This window comes from Hyla sarda, chromosome 6 (assembly GCF_029499605.1).
Source record: "Hyla sarda isolate aHylSar1 chromosome 6, aHylSar1.hap1, whole genome shotgun sequence".
NCBI lineage: Eukaryota > Metazoa > Chordata > Amphibia > Anura > Hylidae > Hyla > Hyla sarda.
Genome location: NC_079194.1, coordinates 152,092,987 through 152,113,283, shown reverse-complemented (window position 1 = coordinate 152,113,283; position 20,297 = coordinate 152,092,987). Strand labels below are relative to the sequence as shown.

The 20,297-nt window shown below is 41.3% G+C and overlaps 1 protein-coding gene across 8 annotated transcripts in view; it reads right to left on the bottom strand.

Annotated features, from left to right (window-relative positions):
• The window catches only part of ZNF469 (zinc finger protein 469), a 607,005-nt gene that overhangs the window by 281,401 nt on the left and 305,307 nt on the right, over nt 1-20,297 (bottom strand). The gene's annotated exons all lie outside the window — the stretch shown is intronic.

Here is a 20,297-nt window from a genome sequence, read left to right as displayed (position 1 = left end):
TTTTCCCCTTTCCACAGGATAGGGTATAAACAGCTGATTGTAAGAGGTCCATCCGCTGGGACCCCCATGATCTCTGGATCAGGTCTCGCTCAGTGAGGATCGCAAGTCGTCCACCACTATATGGCTTGCGCTTCATTCATTTCTATAGAAGCACCAATGATGTCTGAGTGCTGGACTCGGGTCTCTTCGGAGCTCCCATAGAAATCAATGGAGTGCGTGCCTTCTACCGCATGCACTCCTCGCTCACAGGCCAGTCTCATTCTGGAGATTAGCTACTCATCCCCTTTCCTCTGAATAAGGGATAAGTAAATGTTGACTGCAGTACCCCTCTGAGCAAAAACTGAGCAATATTTAGGTATTTATCAAATAATTTGGCCATAGGTGTAATTATGAAAAATTACTATAGTTCACAGTAGAGCACAAAAGTCATGTTTCATAAAACTTGCATATTTAAATTGACTCTACTCTATGAAAGGGATTTTTTATTATATTTATTCATTTGATTTATTTGAAGCTCTGCATTCATAAAATATTATTTTGCATTTTTGTCAGTAGTTCTTTTTCTTTTGGTAGTACTATGCAATTAAAAATGCAATACAAAATATTTTCCTTCTCTAGCAATAACAATAAAGATGTAAAAGTCCTGAATGGCAAGGCAGACTAAGGGTAAGAGCTTACAATATGTGCAACAACGTCTCATGACAATAGTGGGTAGAACATAAATGGTAACCTTAAAATTGTATAATATATATTTTAGATTTTTTTCCTTTTTATTTTTTTCCTTCACTTTTTTTTTTTCTTTTTACTTTCAACAAGTGGTTGAAAATGTATTCACCCATTTATCCGCCAGGGCCTGGAGCTTTTAGCACTACCACCATGATGAAATTAAAATGTTGTTTTCTGAGACTTCAACGTCAAAATTTTGCTTCAAAACTGACCACAAAGTCAAAGCTAGAACAAGGAAATCTATTTTTAGCCGATAATGCCAAAAAGGATGCATTTCATGATGCGCAGATTCATGTCTCATTAATAACTCGACAGCGTTAGACTTATGTTCCTCTGCATGAGCCAAGCTAAAATATGAGACAACACACTCTGAACACCCACAATCTGCATGCTCTGGGAAATCAGGGTAACCAATTTATTACACTCCCAAAAAGTTACAGTCGTGATACTTATCCTGGGACTCTTTGGAAATGAAGTAACAGAGCAGTTCCCCACAATTGTTAACATTTCCAAATTGTTTACTTAAAATCCAATCTCTAAAAATCAATAAAGAAACAAAGAATGAAGTTCTAAGGCACGTCTATTCCTTACATTCCTGCTCAAGGCTGTATTCGAAAAGGGCTTTTTGGCCCAAAACTGCCTGATTAAGAAATACACATTATTTCATTCCCAGCTGCTTGTGTTTACTGGGTTTAGGAACGCGTCTGAGGTGCAATTGCAAATTTTGCTTACCGTAGTAAGCTATTGCCTGTAGAATTACACTTTATAAAGTAAAGTGTTTTATGAGCCATTTTTGTATGATTTGTATGATATTTGTTACATTGTTCTTTACCAGTAATAAATAACATCTGATAAGACTTGTTAGCAGCCAATTACATCTACTGCTTTTATTGATTTATCAATTTGTTGTGGATATTATGGACAATTTAGACCAACCAGCAATCTGTGTTTTGTAACATGAACCAGTAAAAGAGACTGTGGATTAGTATGTTTTCTAAAACAAGGCCATAATGACGGTAAAAAAGAGACTACATGAAACACTTCAACACTTCAACAATTTTTATCCATTTAGGTGTTTTGTCCACCTCCATTACAAATGACAAAACATAAAGAGTTTACATGTTTAGATGTTTTTTCCCCAAAATATGTACAAATTCTGAATGCAATGAAAATATAGGATGCAAAAAATAGCAGTCTATGACAGATCCCCTATTGCAAAGAATTGCTGAGTGACTGTCTGTCTGTAACACAATACTGAACAGTTTGGTGCCCGTATTGTGATCCATAACACACAAATGAAGCTGGGAAAGGCTGTCAGACATTTTTAAACCTGTAAAATATACAACACATCAATCTGTATGAAATAAATCAGTGTTTAAGTGTTTATATTGTTCATATATTCTAATAAAAGAGTGATTTTAACACAGGAGATATGAAAACATACTATCTGACATAGTTTTTGATATCCTGTGGCACAGCAGCCATCACTAACAAGTCTCCCATACATTAACTCACGTCACGAGCTGTACTCCTGTGCATGTGAATCTGATCTAAGAATATTCCCTTTTAACAAAATATACAGAGAGAGAATGAATAGGCACACACATGGGTTGATTATGAATCTACATACACATCCTGAAACAGACTGACACTCACCCATATATTCTATAAGATACACATCAGCTCCAGGGCACATAAACGCACGCACACTAGACTTGTACGTAAACAGATACACAAGCATAAATGGAGGTGCGCACAAACATTTACACATATTCCTGCACATATCACCTGTCAAAATGATTGATGCTATTTATCTTTCCAGTGTCAACTAACATCCCAAGGGAAGAATATTTCACTAGTGCTGGCTCTATATGAAGGCAACACAAAAAGACTTTGTTATAAGTAAATCTTTAGATCCCTCTGTAGTCAGCACAGTGGCTCGCCTAAGTAGGGTGTTAAAGAGGGAAGAAAAGGACATAACACCGGTCATAGGTTCTAGTTGGCACTACAGGTTGCTGTTTCACATAGAATGAGATGTGGGTTTTGGGACGAAGCCAAATATCCTGAATACACATAGGCATTAGAAAGTTTATGAGATGGTCATGTAGATCGTGACTTCTGTCGATTTTGCAGCATGGTTGCATCCTGTGAGACCCTTACTGGTGACTTCAATGTATTCAATCTTTACTTTATACACAAGCTGGTTGAAAGCATCCCTAAAACAAGGCTTTTTAGTCTCTTGGGTTCAGTGAGGCCCAGACTGGTTATCTGTGCTACTGGAAGATTTCTGTTGGGCCAGATCTGTCAATGGGCCATCCACCATAGGCAGATTTGGGGTGTTGGAAAGGCTATGTCAGCAATTTGTCTTTTATGTCTTTCTAACCCCCAATTCTTTATGTTTAGCCGTGTGTGTGATATGTAAAATAGTCAATACAAAAATTACCTGTGAATAAAAAAGTGCAATATGCAAATTCACTAACAAGTACATAAACCACTGTATGCACATACAGAGAATACGGAACCTACCAAAAAACCTACCACAGAAACCTGTGTACTGCTCCAGTGTGATGACTCCAGTGATGTCACTCTTTTTGGTCGATTTCTCCTTTTTAATGTTAGCCATACATTTTATCATTCTCAATAAAGATTTATAATTTTATATCTGTACATTAGACAGTTCACACTTTTTTGGTTGTATTTTGCCTGGAGTTCACATATACAAACTAGGGGTTACTGGACTGGATTATATTTACAGTCGTGGCCGTAAATGTTGGTACCCCTGAAATTTTTCTAGAAAATGAAGTATTTCTCACAGAAAATGATTGCAGTAACACATGTTTTGCTATACACATGTTTATTCTCTTTGTGTGTATTGGAACTAAACCAAGAAAAGGGAAGAAAAAAGCAAAGGGGACTGGTTTGCATAATAATAGGCTGGTTTACATATTGGGGGTCAAGTAGGATTTGTAGCTGCAGATTTGAAGATGTGTTCAGTCACTAAGTATACATTGACCTCTGCAGCCTAAAATCTGCAGTTTCAAATCCTGCGTGTCAAATATACACAGTATATTGTATGTATGAATAGACTCTTAAATGGAATTTACTGTATTTCCTGCTAAAAGTTACAGACATCGTTGGATTGCTGCTAAGGTTTTACTAAAGCATTTCAGTGGTGGCGGATTTTTATTATAAGCCTGGTCCAACCTTGGGTTCAATTCTATATAACACCTTAAAGGGGTACTCCAGCGCTAAGACAACTTATCCCCTATCCAAAGGATAGGGGATAAGATGCCTGATCAGTCGCCATGCCCCCTGGCTTGCATTGAGGGGGCGGAGCATGATGTCACACAGGGGCGGAGCCGTGACATCACAATACTCCGGTCCCGTGATCGTGAGTCATCAGACCCGGAGCGATGTTCGCTCCGGAGGCTTATGATTGCGGTGTGTTGCATGAAAGATTGCGAGGGTCTCCACCGGCGGGACCCCCATGACCAGGCATCTTATCCCCTATACTTTGGATAGGGGATGAGATGTCTTAGCGCCGGAGTACCCCTTTAAGGAGGCAGGATGTACATGCACTCCCCGCACCTGCTCTTTGCCTATGAAGCACACTCTGGAGCAGTGGCTAATGCTGAACCTTACCAATCAGGTTGATGTCCGGCAATAACTCTTTAAAAGCCGCAATCAAAATTGATCCTCAGATCCCAGCAGGTCAGTGGAGCTGATTGGGTCACCTGCAGTGAAATCAACTGGGAGGATGGGCAGAGGGTCCCTAACTGCCTCCGGCACGTTCGATTTGCACTTCAAAGTTGCAGGAAGCCAGGAGCAATAGAGCGCTGATAACACTGATCAATGTTGTGCTATGGAACAGCATTAAATAGCTTATGCAATCTAAAGATTGCATGGAATAGTCCTCTATAAGGACTAAAAAATAATGGAAAAAAAAAAGCTTTAAAATTTTTTTATAAACATGAATTAACCCCTTCCCTAATAAAAGTGTAAATCACCTCCTTTCCCATTTTTTAAATAAAATTATGTAAATAAACATAAACCTATGTAGTATGGTCACATGCGTAAATGTCTGAACTATTTCAAATACAATTTTGATCATGGTGCAAAGAATGAATCCACATAAATCCCTGTGTAGGGAAAAAGAGAACAGTCATAGGGATGAGAAGAGGACCATTTTAAGCATACTAATGTTCATACAAAAAAATTATAATTTTTTAAAAGCAGTAAAAGAAAACCTATATAAATTGTGTATCGTCGACTCGTAATCATATGGCCCTATATAATAAAGATAATGTGTAATTTTTACAGAAAAGTGCACAGTCTTGAAACTAAAGCCCCCCAAAATTTACAAAATGGCATTTTGTTTTTTTTTATTTTGCCCCAGCTTCTCTGGCATATCGTACTTGCCTTCTACTTAAGAGAGGTTTCTTCCTGTCAGTTCTTAGAAGCAGAAGACAGATGAAAGCAGTGTAAGGCTATATCTCAAAGGATATACTGGAAATTCTACACAAAGCATACACTGATAATGTAGATAGTACATATGAGCCAGAGAAGTTGTATAATCATTGTATGGGCTCAACTACTATATCGCTGCAAGCCTGGTTCTCTATATAAGGCATCCCTGGTCAGTTATATATTCAGCAGCTACCAGGTGTGATATGGTAGATTAAATAATAAAGGGTTCAAAATGTATGAATGAAATTAAGATGGGATAAATTAAATCACACTGCTAGAATATTGCTGGTGAGTTAGCATTATATGTTAAAAAAAAAAAAAACATTTGCCAGAAAGCTCCTCCTAAGTTGTATTGTAAAAACTTTTGCCTGGCACATGCATAATCCTGACCTGTATGTAATGATGTTGGTCTTTGCTGCTAATAAAGACTTAAAGGGGTTGTCCAGTCAAAAAAGAAAACAAACGTTTTTCTAGTAATTTCCCCAGCCTGCCTAATAACATAAAATAAAACTTTGCTTACCTTCCTCTGCTCCCTTGTAGCTCCAGTATCAGGGTGCTCTGTCTGCTGCTGGTCATACTGCTTTCCACTAAGCTGCAGATACTAGCGTCATGCTGGGGGAATTGACAGTGTTGATCACAATCACTGCCAAAGTGGAACACAGATGCGGCCAGTGATTCGCTGAGAGGTACTGAGATGTCACATATACTGTTCTAGCCGGATCTGAGAAGAAGACTATCAACAGAGACCATCCATAGACTGGGTACCCTGATACCAGAGACTACGAATGAGTGGAGGAAAGTAAGTTAACGTTTTTATTATTTTATTAGGAAGTTTGAAGACATTGCTAGAAACAGTTTTCACCGGATAACACCTTTAACCCTTTCCTGTTATTGGACATATGCAAATGTCTTATTGACACAGTGCAGGAGATTGGCAGTGGCGTCCAGATGTCAATAACAGCCTGAATTCCGCCACAGCTGCCAAGACTTAAAGGGCCCTGGTCTTTGCAGCATTAACCCCATAGATGTTGTGGTCAACCTCAGCATCGATAGTATTGACAAAGGGATGGGGCTTCCCCTGTTCCCTATTGGCGACCCCGCAATGCAATCAAGGTGTCCTGATGGATATCATGGCAGCAGGAGGCCAGATGATGGCATCCTGTCTTCCAAGTATGGAAGTCTGTGAGGTCTAGCCATAAGCTTGATCTCAAAGGCTGAGTGTCAGTGTAATATGGACAGTCATGCTGTGCTGCAGTACAGATGTTCTGTAGCATAGTATAACAGATAAAAAGAGATAAACAGGAAAAAAAAATCATAAAACAGAGTTTATCAATAAATAAACAAAGCATAAAAATGCCCCTTTCCCAAAAAAGCCTTGTATTAAGAAAAAAAAAAAGGATTTTGTTGCGAAGGGGAAAAATAACATAAAAAGAAAGGTAAATTGGCTATTGCCATAATTGTACACACCCAATAGATAAAAAAAACAAAGTGATTTTTCCCCCCCAATATTTTGATGTTTTTCACAAAAACTGCTGCATGTTTCAACAGAAATTTACTTCCAATATAAAGTACAATATGTCGCAAAAGAACAACCTCAGAATCGCTTTGCTCAGTAAAAGCATTTCTTAAAAGTGATTATTATCACTTAAAGAGACACATGCCAGATTTGAAAAAAGGGTCGTAGTCATTAAGGTAAAAACAGGCGGCATCCTTAGGGGGTTTACTATATATGACCTAAGAGAAAGAATGATACAATAATATTTGCACCAACATATTATTGATACTGGGGCCAGAAGACTGCATTCTTCCCTGAATCATTTATAAATATCATAGTGTCACAGCCAAGAATGCAGAAAAGATTTTACCTGGGCACTAGTGTTCATAGATCATAAGCCAAACATGCACTTCTATTTGCTGTAATTGCCAGTGAAAAAATCTCCATTGAGTAACTGCATGAATTAAATAAAATAATGATCCCATTGACAGAACTGGGTTATGCCATCTTGGCAGCTGTAAAATTTCTGTTGTTTGCCCCGAAGGTTTATATCACACTTTCATTATTTAGTCAAATCAAACCTCGATTGTACAGCCCTCCCGCCATGCTGCAAATACACATCAAACCAGTTTACTTTCCTTCTTATATAATAAAAGTTTACAAACCAAAGTTGTCTTGCTTACAAAGTGAGTGGTGGTAAATTTAGTTTATCTTTTTTCTTCTATGGTTTTGTTATCTGTGATTGTGACTTGTAATAAAATACTCTCACACACTATGTAAAATATGACAATAGCATACTATATGGCACTGGATAAGAATCCTAAATATATTCAGTGATGAAACATTGACCACAGGTGCTTTCCTGACATAGACAGCTGCGATTGGCAGCTCAGAATATGCTCCTTTCACCTGGGGAATAGTTATTAGTGGTTTTGGAGTTATATGCAGATTGGATATCAGAGTCATTTGCCATTTATGAACAGGGTACAGTGTTTGCCTAACAGCTATGGATGCGCTCTGTGGTGCAATTACTGGTTGTCGAAAGGCCAACTTTGGAGCAACTTTTTATGAGACCACCTGCTAACAAAAGATACTTGTCTCCAATATTGTCTTCAATGGCCCAATTCAGCCTCCTTGTCCCTTATTCATATGTAAGATACCAGCTGCCTGCCTAGATTTGCTCTACTATAGGCAGTCAAGCCCTCCATTAATGGCCCAGGTGTTGTGCAATATGTATGAAACCAGATACATACAATAGCTGTTATAACTAGTCTAAGATCAACCAAGGGCATCACACATTGAACCAAATCTTATAACGGTGACATAACAACTGTTATGTAAGGTGCACATCTTCTCAATGCAGAACTAGAAGGGTATGTTCACATGTGCAGATTTTGCTGTGGATTTTTCACAGCTTATTTTGCTCACTATTTAAACAAAGTACACACATATTAAGGTACCTGAAAAATTATAAAACTATTACTATTGCAAATGCGCCAGAAATCTCATAATTTTTGCCGAAAAACTACTTGTATCTTCCATGACTTGTGCCGCATGTATTTTGAGTTCTAGACACTTTTACTATACTTTTTCACAGCATCGAACAAAAGTAGTGTGCCCAGCATTATAATTCACATTGATAAATCTAGGATAGATCGATACACAGGACGTACAAAGTGACGTGTTTTAGTAGATAACCTCCACCCTCCAAACATTCCTAATAAAGAAGAGTTTATTGCTCGTATAACATTGCTGGACATTTTTCTCTACATGTTCCTGCATTTTCATCAGTGACACTGGTCAATTCACACGGGTCCACGCTGTGGTTGAGAGGCGATTAAGGGGTGAGCTGGTTGTTCTTACTTACCACTATACATTGATAAATCTGGTGCATTCTTGGTCTGTCTACTGCAAGCTTATGCTGCCTAAGTATTAGACAGTTTTATTAAATGTGGGCCAAAGTCTTTGAAGACAAATTTTTATTATGAAGGCTATAGTCAAAACTTAAAGGACCAATAAATAGTGACGTATAATTTATATAAATGCACATATTTCTACATATGTATAAAGACCTTGTTCATTACTTGTGGTCATAGCTGGGTTTAACCCTATATAGATTTAATTATCAAGATAAATGCTTGAAAAAGATATATAACCACAATTTCCAATGTGTAACACTTGGTGCAGCTTCAGAGGTGAAGCTCTCGGAAAATATCTTCAGACTATGGCTACTTTATGAATTGTAACCCTGTTCTTAATTAGGAAAGTTTGTTTAAGAAAACCGCTAGAGTGTCACCAAACTCTCAACAGTGGAAGGTTTAATAAAATAGTATATTTCACATAACTGGATAGGAATTTAAATTCATCATATGTAAATATTGCCTTGTTTGGAAGCAAATAGCATTAAATTCTTTGTCGAAATAACAGATTTAATCTAAGAAACTACTATGCAAATATACAAGTGGAAGGCTTTCCGAATAGAAATGTCAATCATCCAAAGGACCAAATCCTGTGCCGCACTTGGAAGTTACAAGACGGCTTTACCTTCCCTTCTGATTAATGTTAATTCTGGAAAAATAAATCAACTCCTTCTTGAATATACATACAGTAAAGAGGTCCTTTCTGCAAACATCAAGTTAAACACATTTCCTCTGAGAATTTAAACTGTCCTTTCATATTGGCATTACACAAATAATCATTCTGACAGGATGATGGGCAGAAAGGGCAACCAAATGTTGTGTGTATTGTTATATGTTTTGTCCCTATTAAGGGACAAAGATCATGGACAAAGATCATGGTTGTCTTATTGTCTGGATTATAGAACAGGAAAACTTCAAAAGATAAAAGTTAAAATTGATCATGCCTAAGTTATGTAGATCAATCATTAGGAAACTCCATTGGCTATGACAGAAAACAAAGGTGATTAATGAGCCCTTTCATCATTTACATTCAACAAAGTTGTATTGTCTGCAGCAAAGTTTCCAGGCACATCAGGGATGAATGTGTTTATATATCTTGATCTGGTTATTTAATGATTGATTTTAACAAAATTATCTCAGAGAGTGTGTGGGTGATCTCAGCATTATTAGACATATTTTTAAGATTTGAGCTCTTATAACAGAGAGCTGATTTAGTCATAGGAAGCCACAGTTAAACATAGAAACGTAGAATGTGTCGGCAGATAAGAACTATTTGGCTCTTTTGTCTGCCCGGTATTCTGAATACTATCAATAGTCCTTGTCTCTATCGAATATAAAGGATAGGCTTATGCCTATTCCATGCATGATTAATCTCCTTCATTGTATTTGAAGCTTCCCCATCTGTAGGAAGGCTATTCCATGCATCTACTACTCTCTAAGTAAAGTAATACTTTCCGTTATTACTTTTAAACCTTTGCCCCTCTTATTTAAAACTATGTCCTCATATGTTAAGGTCCTTTAACCTTTCCTAGTAAGTTGTATCCTGCAATCCATGTACTAATTTAGTAGCTCTTCTCTGAACTCTCTCCAAAATATCTCTATAAAGACATATTCCCAATATAGGCCACTCTATGAAAAAGATACTATAATATGTTGGCCATAGCCAGCTAAAGTGAGCTACAGTGGGAACTGCTGTTTGAGAGCATCTCTTCTAGTTCATATGAGAGGTTTTTCTCTATAAAATCAGTTCCAATAGGTTAAATTGACAAGGATTGTCTTCACAACACAACTCCTTAAAGTGTACCTGTGGCCAAATCCCACCTTAATGGGCAGGATTATACAGCCAGGGGGTGTGAATGTTGTACATTGAGGGATGTGTGTCTAATACACACCCCTGACTGTATAATCCTGGTCACCATGTGACAGTCACTCCTATTGTTAAGATTAAGTTCCCACCCATCTGACTGATATTTTGAATTGTCAGACAAACTATAAACCCACATATTTCAAGACCGGGAGGGTGTATCCAAAAACTGAAAAAAAGGTTTGTGATAGAGGAATCCTAAGCTATTTAATGCTTATGCAATCTAATTTTGGGGGGGTTGGCCACTGGTCTTATCTAAATAGCATTAATTGTTAAATAGCATTAATTGTATTGAAAACAAATGTGAAACTGTAATAATATAATCACACAAAGTGAATTTATGTGACTGTCATGTTCAACTCAATGGGGCTAGCAGAATGGGGCTAGCATAAATTCATATACATACCTGGTATCTGTACATACATCACACTGACAGACTCAAACTTCCTTAGTTACACTGAGACCCACACCAATTACTAGATGTAGCCAGGTGAAGCATGTGTATGTGCATTTCTCTCCCTGGCTTGCATCTCAATTCAACTCGTTGCATTCCATAGATTTATAATGGAGCCCATCTCCTGCAAGTGTCAAAGAGTCAGGACTTAATTACTCCAGAGTCATAGTCTAGCATGTCTCTTCACTTGTCCTCAGCTCCCAGTCCTCCTTGATTGATCTAAAGAGCTCTTTATGTCAGTCTATGAGGGGATTATTTAAAGGGGATTTTATAAGTTCAGTAGCCATCATCATCCTTAAAAGCACTTACAATGGGGATCAAAAGTTTGGTCACCCCCAGGTAAAAATTTGTATAAATGTGTATAAAGAAGCCAAGGAAAGACGGAGAAATCTCCAAAAGGCATCAAATTACAGATTAGACATTCTTATATTATGTCAACAAAAGTTATATTTTATTTCCATCATTTACACTTTAAAAAATAACAGAAAACAAAAAAATGGCATCTGCAAAAGTTTGGGCACCCTGCAGAATTTATAGCATGCACTGCCTCCTTTGCAAAGCTGAGACCTGCCAGTGTCATGGATTGTTCTCAATCATCATCTGGGAAGACCAGGTGATGTCAATCTCAAAGGTTTTAAATGTCCAGACTCATCTGACCTTGCCCCAACAATCAGCACCATGGGTTCTTCTAAGCAGTTGTCTAGAAATCTGAAAATAGTTGACGCTCACAAAGCTGGAGAAGGCTATAAGAAGATAGCAAAATGTTTTCAGATGTCAATATCCTCTGTTCGGAATGTAATTAAGAAATGGCAGTCATCAGGGAAGTTAAAGCAAGATCTGGAAGACCAAGAAAAATATCAGACAGAACAGCTCGCAGGATTGTGAGAATAACAATTCAAAACCCACGTTTGACTGCACAATCCCTCCAGAAAGATTTGTCAGACACTGGAGTTGTGGTACACTATTCCACTATAAAGAGATATTTGTACAAATATGGTCTTCATGGAAGAGTCATCAGAAGAAACCCTCTTCTACGTCCTCACCACAAAAATCAGCGTTTGAACTTTACAAATGAACATATAGGCAAGCCTGATGCATTTTGGAAACAAGTTCTGTGGACCGATGCGGTTAAAATGTAACTTTTTGGCCGGAATGAGCAAAGGTACGTTTGTAGAAGAAGGGGAACAGAATTTAATGAAAAGAACCTCTGTCTAACTGTTAAGCATGAAAGTGGGTCAATCATGCTTTAGGGTTGTGTTGCAGCCAGTGGCACAGGGAACATCTCACGATTTCAGCAAATTTTGGATGCTAACTTGACGCCATCTGTGAAAAAGCTGAAGTTCAAGAGAGGATGGCTTCTACAAATGGATAATGATCCTAAACACACCTCAAAATCCATGGGGGATTACATCAACCCGTTGGGCCAGGACTAACACATTCACTCCCAGTCTTGCCAAGATCTCACCCTTGACGACCTCGTAGTCAACAGACTGGTCGTCGGGCAAGTCAAAGTATTCCTGCTCGGGTCCAGATGACAGGAACGGAGCGATGAACCCAGCACACTGTTCTTGGGGTAACTTCTCTCTCATGGCCACTTTCTCGAAGACCGCCAGGTAGGTCTCGACGTTGTCCAAGGGGGTCATCTTGGGGATCGCAACCGTGAAGCTTTCCGTGTGTCAGGGGTTGTCACTGCCGCTTGTAGAGTCATTGCATGCTGTAATAGCATCTGGTTGGCTTCCTGCTGGTGCTTGTTGGTCTCCATGAGCACTTTTAGAACAGCCTCCATTTTGCCAACACTGCGGTCACTGGAACACTGCTTTGCCTTGACTCACTGGAAAAAACACTTCCGCCGTACCAACAGTCACTTGTGGGCAGGGTCGTTGCCTCTAGCAACAACTCTGACGGGTTATCGCAGGCTTGGTTCTTAGCAACCGCGTGCTGCAACTCAATTGCTGACCTCACTGCGTTGCCCGCATCCTCCACCAAATATGATGACTCGCTTTTTCAAATAGCTGCGGTTGCAGTATAGAGGCAAGGAAACAGTACTTTTCAAATCAAGGGGTACTCCACCCCTAGCATCTTATCCCCTATCCAACGGATCTCGGCTGCAGCACCCCACTATCATTACTGCACAGAGCAAACTCGCTCTGTGGGTAATGACCGGAGATACAGGGGCCAGAGCATCATGACGTCACGGCCCAACCCCTTAATGCAAGTCTATGGGAGGGGGCGTGATGGCCGGCACGCCCCCTCCCACAAACTTGCATTGAGGAGGCAGGCCGTGTCATCACAAGGGGGCGGAGCCGTAATGTCACAATGCTCCGGCCCCTGTAACATCGGTCAGTACGCACAGAGCGAGTTTGCTCTGTGCAGTAATGATAGCAGGGTGCTGCAGCGGAGATCCAGTGGCGGGACCCCCGCGATCTGACATCTTATCCCCTATCCTTTGGATAGGGGATAAGATGCTAGGGGCGGAGTACCCCTATAAATGCAGAACCAAAGAAAATGTAACAAAAGTCCACCTGTAATCCTTAGGTGCGGCATCAAGCAAGTCTTTACCAGGCCTCCAGGCAGACTGTTCACCAGCTTCCACCCTTGGAGCAAACACAGGGAAGAACTCCACATACAGCTCTTTCTGGCAGTGTGAGCTGCAACTAGCAAATCCCCCTCAGCTGGTGAAACAGGTTGCCTTTAAGGCCAACAAAAGGCGGCCTGGATTGTGGGGAATGACCCCCACCCTGCACTTTCCCAGTAAGAGCCATCCCGGATTGGTTTTCCAGCCATAATACAGCCACAGTGTTAGACTGCATCGTAGCACAGACACTGAATAAATATCGGCTCTTACTTCACCAAAGCCAGGAGCCTTGGTGTCTCATATCGCCCATCCACCAAGATGCCTTTCACCTTCTCACAGGATACTGTACCGCATTTTTCTGCCCTCATAATTGCATACTTCATACGTACATCTAAGCAGTGTACTGTTTTGTACCTGTTAATCTGTCAAGGGCCTAGATACTGTGAAAGTCCGGGCAAAAGTACTCACCAGTTGGTGTCTTTACTCAAATACTTTTTTAAGTGTACTGTAGCACATTTTTCTGCCCTCATAAGTGCATACCACATACCTACATCTAAGTAGTGTACTATTTTGTACCTGTTAATCTATCAAGGGCCACATACTGTGAAAGGACAGCCAAAAGTAATCACCGGCTGGTGTTTTACTCCAATACGTTTATTAAGCGTACTGTATCGCATTTTTCTGCCCTCCTAAGTGCATACCACATACGTACATCTAAGTAGTGACTGTTGTCTCAGATTTTTCCCAGCTTGCAATGCAACCGAGATCTGACTCACTAGTCAGCTGATGACAGGAGCGATCGCTTGGTGGGAGAGAGATAAATCTGCAACAGCTGTAGGCACCCTGATTGCAAACCACACTGATTTGAATGGATGCAGCTCATTTATGTTTCAATGGGTGGATTTGTAGTCAAAAAAAGAAAAGTCAAACAGGAAATACAAGTTCACAAACAGCTAGCCATAGTGTTATGGTAATCTCACAACATAGCGTACTTTAGCACATTTTTCTGCCCTCATAACTGCATACCACATACCTACATCTAAGTAGTGTACTATTTTGTACCTGTTAATCTTTCAAGCGTCTATATACTGTGAAAGGACAGCCAATAGTACACACCTGCTGCTGTTCTAGACCAATACTGTTTTAAACGTCGTGAAGTGTATTGTACTCCTCTCATATACGCAATAGATATGTCAGGCAGAGTAGTGCCAGGACGTGCACAGTGGAGTGTCAGAGGCCTAAATCATCTGGCCTAGGCAGAGGTCGCAGCAGAGTAGGGGCATGTGGCAGCTGGAGTCGCAGCGAGAGGTATGAGCTCCCAGTGTAAGCTAGCATTCTTGTCTCGACCAGCAACCCAGCAGCCGTGATCGGTTCACTTGGTCATCCACTTCATCCCAAGTGACATCCGACACCCCCAGTCAACAGTCGGTGGGTTCCTCAGACTCAACCCTCAGTTGGCATGGCTCTCATGCTGCTGCCGCCACCTCAAGGCTCTCTCATTGTGCCGCCATGTGACATGTGACTCCTTGTTAGATTTGGCCCTTTGTACCCACACGCTGAGGCTCGGGACACTAAAACTTGGGAGTTAAAATTTCAATTTCAAAATCTTAAATTTATATTTAAAAATCTTAAATTTCAATGGTCTCCTCATGCTTCTGCCAACTCCAGGCTGTGCCATTCAGCCACTATATGGTCTCCTCATGCTTCAGCCAACTCCAGGCTGTGTCATTCAGCCAAGATGTGGTTTACTGATGCTGCTGGTCCTCGTCCTGGGCCTAAACATTTTTATGGTAGCAGTAGCTACCATAAATCTTCAATTTAAATGTCAAAATTCATCTTTTAATCTTAGGGATTGTGAAGCCCTAGTGTCTACTCATGCTGCTGCCATCTCCAGGCTGTGCCATTCAGACACTATATGGTCTCCCCATGCTGCCGTAAACTCCAGGCAGTCATTCAGCCACAATATGGTCTCCTCATACTGATGCCACCTCCAGGCTCTGTCATTCAGCCAATATATGGTTTACTGATGCTGCTGGGGCTGGGCCTAAACATTTTTCATGGTAGCAGTAGCTACCATAAATCTTCAATTTTAATTTAGAAATTCATCTTTTAATTTTAGGGATTGTGGAGCCCTAGTGTCCACTCATGCTGCTGCAAGCTCCAGGCTGTGTCATTCAGCAACTATATGGTCTCCTCATGCTGCCAACACATCCACGCTGTGTCATTCAGCCACTATATGGTCTCCTCTTGCTGCCAACACCTCCACACTGTGTCATTCAGTCACTATATGGTCTCCTCATGCTTCAGCCACATCCAAGCTGTGTCATTCAGCCACTATATGGTCTCCTCATGCTGCCAACACCTCCACGTTGTGTCATTTAGCCACTATATGGTCTCCTCATGCTGCCAACACCTCCATGCTGTATCATTCAGCCACTATATGGTCTCCTCATGCTGCCAACACCTCCATGCTGTGTCATTCAGCTACTATATGGTCTCCTCATGCTTCAGCAACATCCAAGCTTTGTCATTCAGCCACTCTTTGGTCTCCTCATGCGGCCAACACCACCACGCTGTGTCATTTAGCAAATATATGGTCTCTTCATGCTGCCAACACCTCCATGCTGTGTCATTCAGCCACTATATGCTCTCCTCATGCTGCCAATACCTCCACACTGTGTCATTCAGCCACTATATGTCTCCTCATGCTGCCAACACCTCCGGGCTGTGTCATTTAGCCACTATATGGCCTCCTCATACTGATGCCACCTCCAGGCTTTGTTATTGTGCCGCTCTGTGGCAGTAATTCTAAAAGTGATGCCTGTAATCTGCATGTCATACTAAATAAGAGTATTATTTCACTACCCCAGCACACTCCATATGCGTGTTAGAACAAAACAAAGTGTTCTACACCCCTATTGAGCCTCTCTGTAGTCCAGAAATAGCAATTGTTAGTATAGATTCGCCTCGAATAAATTCGTATCAAGCCAAAAAAAATTTGAAAAAATTCATCGAATCGGCCGAATCGAATTTTTCAAAAGTTTGCTCATCTCTAGTGATCACCCTCCGAGCCATGTATTGCATTTTTTTGGATAGCCAGTTCTGTCTCTTCCGGAACCTTTAATATACATATTAGTGATGTACACTTTAATATACATATCAGTGGGATTTTGTCAATAGATCACTCTTTCTATCAGTTCCCCCACCCCATTCCAATATCTGCAGCACTTCGTAACACTTTTATCACTGCGAGATGATCGTCTTTGATTTCTCAGAAATGGCTGTGCTCTTTTTCACCTATTTACTTTGTAAACTTTATTTTGTCAAATTCAATACACCAGGTAAAAACAAGTTAATGATAAACCCTTAAAAACAAAATAGTTTAAACACTGCTATAAAGAATAGAATAGATCTGACATTGCCCATTGCAACCAGTAAGGAGCTACCTGATGAAATGTAATTGGTTACTAACCATGTATTAGTCAATTAGAAAAAAAAAAGAGTAATAGAGATCAGCTGACTAGATGTGCAACATACCAGACACTGCTTCTTATATTGTGTGGCCACTGGGCCTGGTACTCGATTGGGACTGGGCTTCAATAAAAATCTACAGCACTCTGCCTGTTGAGCTGTAAAGTGGTGGAACATTCAATCAGTGCCAGGAGTTGGACCTCTGTAATATTAAGAACTGATATGGCCTGGTTTGGTTCTTAGCACATTACTACTTACACTGTTATCGTGTATGTGTGTGTAGATGAATAATGTACTGAAAGCAGGAATAGTCCAGGTTTTGGGCTACTGAAAGTCTCTTTACCCACAGGTAGCACCTCTTCCTGCCTCATTGTTTATTATATTTTGGCTGAAACACAAGACATATTGCTCTATTTTAACCCTTCCTGAAAGCAACAAGGCAACAGTGCAGCGATAAATCGTTCCTTTTCATTCTGTCATGACTAATTTCAGCATTTGCTGTGATGGAAACATACCAGTCAGATTCCCCTTTCCCTCCGCTTCCTGCTGGAACGCAGCTATGAAAGTGATCTCCTTTTTTTCTTGGAAAGTCTCTGTAGAAGTTAGCTTAAAGAACAGTCTGAGTTTTTACTCACGTCTGCTAAGACTGCTCACAAAGATTTCCGCTACCCTAAAATTAGCACTCAGGAATGTGTTTTGAAGAATGCTGCTAGTATTTCTATTCTGTCAAGCATTAAAAATGAAGATGTGTATGGCAGCTATTTTATATTCTGACGTACATGCCCTGTAACTGACATCAGCAATGGGTATATCAGACTTATAGCACATTCTTTGCCTTTAGTCCACAAATATTATTTCCCGAAAGCAATACTAGCTTTTTCACCTTTTAATGAAAAAAATCACTAAGCGTTAGCCCAGCAGGGAGGGGGTTAATGTAAGCCATATGGACAATGATCTCACTTCCTGTATGGTAGAGGCTTTCCCTTTTGTATTTTGGCTGGCATCCCACTGGCACAGCGTCTGCGGTTGGCGGACAAGTAATAGAGGGGGGTCCCTCCTGATATATAAATAAGTCAGCAGGATTCAGGGAATGTGATCAATCAGATTTGTGGTTCAGTCTTATGAATTTACAGACAAAGGATCAACCATATTTAAAATTGTTATAGTTGTACTAAGAATTGAAGAGGAAAATAATAGTAAAGCAAAGGTGCGAACATTAGTGAAGCAGTTTGACGACAAACTGTGGATAGATGCATAGAAAGGACTAAGACTTTATTCTCACAGTACATTATATTGCAGTTTTTGTGCAGACTTTGCTACAAAGTAACACTGTCATTGTGTGTCAACGGGTTCTTGAGTATTCATGACCCCTTCACATGTGGTGCTTCCTGGATCCCTCGTCATCCGCTCAGACAGCCTGGAATGAGTCATTGGGCCCAGGGGACCCAGACTAGTCACAACATCAGTATGGAGTTTATGTTCTAGTCCTGTGTGTGGGATTCCCACAGTGGCTGTATTTTCCTTTGCATTATGAAAGGTTATATTGACACTCTACAATTGTCAAAAAGGATGTAGAATCAGCTCACCCAGTTACCCAGACACCGAGCACGGAGAAGGTGCGGACTGCACCTGAAAGCAGTATGAAAAGACATGGGAGCTCCAGCTTGGTTTCAGATCCACATGATAGATTTTATTCACATGCTTCTACATGAATGACAGGTACCTGCTACATAACTGTCATTAATGTAGAAGCATGTGAATAAGGCTGGGTTCACACCTCGTTTTGTACTTACGGTTCCCGTATACGGCTGGGAGGAGGGGTGGGCGGGGCTTAATCGCGGTGCCCGCACTCAGCCGTATAGGGGAACCGTATTTAATGCATGTCTATGAGCCGACCGGAGTGAACCACAGCCTCCGGTCGGCTGCGTTTTCGGCCGTATGCGGTTACCCGACCGTAGGCAAAAAAACGTGGTCGACCACGTTTTTGCCTGCGGTCGGGAAACCGCATACGGCCGAAAACGCAGCTGACCGGAGGCTGCGGTTCACTCCGGTCGGCTCATAGACATGCATTAAATACGGTTCCCCTATACGGCTGAGTGCGGGAACCGCGATTAAGCCCCGCCCACCCCTCCTCCCAGCCGTATACGGGAGCCGTAAGTACAAAACGAGGTGTGAACCCAGCCTAAAATCTATCATGTGGATCTGAACCCGATCTAGAGCTCCCATGTCTTTTCACTCGACAATTGTGGCATGTTTGTTTGTTTAAATTGTGAGGTTTCAAGTTGTTTTGGTCCGATGTCCATACCTTCTATGAATTGGTCACGCTTTATAAAGCTTTATATCATGTATTTTCTTTATACTGTATATACTCGAGTATAAGCCGAGGCCCCTAATTTCACCCCAAAAACCCAGAAAAGTTATTGACTCAACTATAAGCCTAGGGTGGGAAATACATCATCCCCCCTGTCATCATCCAGACCCCCGTCATTAACACCCTCATCATCCCCCTGTCATTTTCCCACACCCCCCTTCATCATCACCGCCTGTCATCATCCCCCTGTCATCTTCCCACACACCCCCCTTCATCATCACCGCCTGTCATCATCCCCCCCTTCATCATCCCCCCTTCATCGTCACCGCCTGTCATCATCCCCCTGTCATCATCCCACACCCCCTCTTCATCATCACCGCCTGTCATCATCCCCGTCATCATCCCACACCCCCCTTCATCATCACCGCCTGTCATCATCCCCCTGTCATCATCCCACACACCCCCTTCATAATCACTGCCTGTCATCATCCCCCCTTCATCATCCCCCTTCATCATCCCCGCCTGTCATCATCCCCCTGTCATCATCCCACACCCCCCTTCATCATCACCGCCTGTCATCATCCCCCTGTCATCATCCCACACCCCCCTTCATCATCACCGCCTGTCATCATCCCCCTGTCATCATCCCACACCCCCCTTCATCATCACCACCTGTCATCATCCCACCCCCACCCCTCTTCATCATCACCGCCTGTCAATATCTGAATAGTGGTCTTCAACCTGCGGACCTCCAGATGTTTCAAAACTACAACTCCCAGCATGCCCTGACAGCCAGCGGCTGTCCGGGCATGCTGGGAGTTGTAGTTTTGAAACCTCTGGAGGTCCGCAGGTTAAAGACCACTGCGGCCTTCGTCATCATCCAGACACCCCACCCCCTTTAGTTTTATACTCACCTCCCCTCAGCGGGAAGGAAGGGTGAGCTGGTCCAGGCCCTCTGTGCTACAGGGACCATCCGGTGGGGAAGGATAGTCGTTCCGGGCTGTCCATTTTCACC